Genomic DNA, 3354 nt, shown 5'->3' with positions numbered 1-3354 from the left:
CTTCACTGCTGTCAGGTCCCACTGCCTTAACTTGAGAGTGGAGTAAGTTTGGACTGAGTAATCTCTAAGGTCCAAGGAGTTCTGGCCAGGTACGGTGGTTCATGCCTGTAATCCTAGCATTCTGGGAGGCCAAGGTGGGTGAATAGGTTGAGCTCATGGGTTTGAGACCAGCCTGAGCAAAATTCGAGACCCCCCTGTCCCTACTAAAAGTAGAAAAACTAAGGCAAGAGGATTGCTTGAGCCCAAGAGTTGGAGCTTGCTGTGAGCTATGATACCACAACTCTACCCAGGACGACAACTCGAGACTCTGCCTCAAAAAAAAAAAAAAAGGTGGCGGGGGACAGTGGGTGGGTGGGAATTCTGGTATCTGACCTCAACCTAGCAGGCCAACTGGATTCACTGACACTCTCCACTCTTGCTGCTGGGCCCCAGGGCAGGTTGTATTCTTCCCACTATTGGGGGACTCTGTGGCTGGGAATGACAGTGTCTCCTGACCAAGAGTCAGTAGAGTTTATACAAACCTATTATGCTCGTAACAATGTATTTTATTCAATATTCTATAAATATTCAAATATGAGCGTGAAAGAAAAGAAATGTTTGAGAACTAGGATGAGTGTTTAGGAAAGATGATTTCACAGAGGAAAGTCACCTTGAAAATTTGATATTGATGATTATAAAACATTGAGGAAAAAGAGTAATCTAGATGGATTCTGTTCTCAGATTGTATCAGAGATATCTCTAAATGTGTCCCACTTTAAATAAACTAAACGTTGGACAATGAAGAATGCATTTTGGGTATCGTTTATATAAGAATGATGATGCAGGATTATAATCAGTAGACTTGCACTCAAAAAAAGCCTGGAATCTATATCAGATATATGTAAATGACTCTATTTCGATGTCTTAATTTAATATAAAATGTTCTAGGTACATATGCATTTTTATGGTTAGTTTTTAAACAAACTCCATGTTTTATCTAACCTTGTTATGCAACTCTGAGTCCTGACCTTGTTAGGTAACAGGGTTTCTTCTGCAATTCACAACTGGGACTCTGTTTATATGAATCGAACACAGGGGTCTTGCTGGGTACCCAGCTTCTATAAAACCACAGCATTCTGAAACGGCTCAAATGTTGATTCTTCAGCCATTGTTTCCGTGCTTTTTATCACATTATTTGGCTTTTGAAAATAACAGCTCCATCATCTGAGACAAATAAGACCACAACAGGGACAAGTATCTGAGAAGGCTTAGCCAAGGGACAGGAGAGCCCTTTAACCTTTGGGTCTTCTCCAAAACTTTCAGGCCTCATGACAACCCCATTGTTTCACAGAGTGATCTTTTGCTCCTACTAACGGCCTCAGTACCTTTAGGCAGGACCAGAAACTTCGTAGAAAGAGCATTACAGTTCAAATGAAGTGGCGTAGGTCCTTAACATAAAAATGAGCTTTGCAAGACTATTGCAAGAAACTGCCTCAGTTTCCCCATGCTACTCTTCCTGTAGCAAAACACAGAAGTAAAGGCAAATGTGGTCCAAAAATGAGTATTTTGTAAATTTTCTTGAGGTATTTTATATGTCATCTAGTCCTCACACATTTTGATACAGATGAATTAATCAAATACATAACAGTGTTTGATGTAGAAATAAACAGAGGGTCCAAGATGGAAACAGGATGAGAGTTTTCTGGGAGAAGGCTGGCTCCCTCTTGTCAATGTCCTGGGGCAATCAGACAAGAAAACACTGACTCACACTGACTAAAATGTACAGAAGACTGAAGAAGGTATCAGGATGGTGATGTATTCATTTAAAGTGAGAAATAGAATTGTCACACAGACTGGAATTATTCAGGTTGGCGTGATAATCTCCTTTTCTGTCTGTAGACCCGGAAAACCAAATGGTAATCAGAAGCCCCTCATTACCATTAGAACTCACTGTGGAAGGCTCAGAAATACTGAAAATCTGTGTATTTTCTGCATCCTCTCTATATATGAGCAGACCTGCCCTGAAGTCAGAAAACCGCATGAGGACATGAATCAGAAAAGGGGAAGTCAGATGAAGCTCATGTTTTAACCTCGCTCACAACAGGGACATTCTTGCCTTTGGGACTGGAATTTCTGGAAGTGAGATCATGAATTCTCCCACTCTCAGGAACACAAATGGTACGCATATTTTAAAAAAGGGATCTTTGGAGATTCTTTTTTCTATGCTTCCCACAGTTGACCACACCCTCTGCTTCAGACATATCATTTCTTCAAATATGTGATTATAATTATAGATACATACAAGATGACAGTCTGACAAGCCTGGACACTGATCCGTCTGTTCTAGGAGAAGCCACACATCTCTCCTCTGCTCCGATAGCACTGCCCTACAGTGTAACTCTACTCTCCCTTACTTCTCAGAGCTCAGAGAGGTACCATAGCTCCCTAGAACCAACCACCCTTGACTCTGTCTTGTGGAGGACACAAACCAATCAGAAATACAGCTTCAAAAATGAATCCCAGCTAGACGTTGATGTTCCTAAATCTCAGAAAAGCGAATCTGAATGTTTTAAAACAAACAAAAAAAAATCCTTCAGTTTATCAAACAAAAATATGGTTTTCCCATTCATCAAATTTGCTGTTTTACCAAAACATTTTGTTCCCAAACATTGTTGGATGTTCATTGTTCTCGGGTGTTAAAATAATCTTTAAGATTTATGTACAACTTCACTATAATCCAGGAGTTTCATCTTTGAGCTTCTGAAAATAAAGTTATGTGCAAACTGAAATTATAGTGAGCTGTGTAGAATTACTGAAAAATTACCTGGGGTCATGTTGAGATGGTAGATTGAGGGTCTTCACTTGTCCGCAGATACCTCACAGTATGCAGGAAAAAAATCAAAGGCAAGGCAAACAAACAAAATTTATGACACCAACCAACACACACAAAGAGCCATAATCGGACATAAACTTCAAAATAGGAAAATTTAGGTTAAAGAGAAGACGTTCAGCACAAATTCATGTCTGAATTAAACTGTTGATTTTAATAAAACATGGGGAATTTTTACAGATAGCCCCAGATCAATTAACATTAATTGATAGAAACTACTGAGAATCTAGGAGAAATGACGGAACAGAGGAAATGAACGACAGGGCACACTTGAACCGGAGCGCTCCGGGCAATGCACCCTGTTGAAAAGACAATGTATACACCCGCTGTGATGTGCAGTGAACTTGGTTGAGAACACAAAACAAAATCTCAGAAGAAAGCCCAGACGGTGTAACAAAGGCAGCACCCCCCTAAAGGAGCTCCCTCCCTTCATCCCCCAACCCAAGCCCAACATCCTACCACTTTCTCACATCACATAAAAGAAG

Source organism: Nycticebus coucang, chromosome 6 (assembly GCF_027406575.1).
Source record: "Nycticebus coucang isolate mNycCou1 chromosome 6, mNycCou1.pri, whole genome shotgun sequence".
Classification (NCBI taxonomy): Eukaryota; Metazoa; Chordata; class Mammalia; order Primates; family Lorisidae; genus Nycticebus; species Nycticebus coucang.
Note: the sequence above shows the minus strand (reverse complement) of the source record.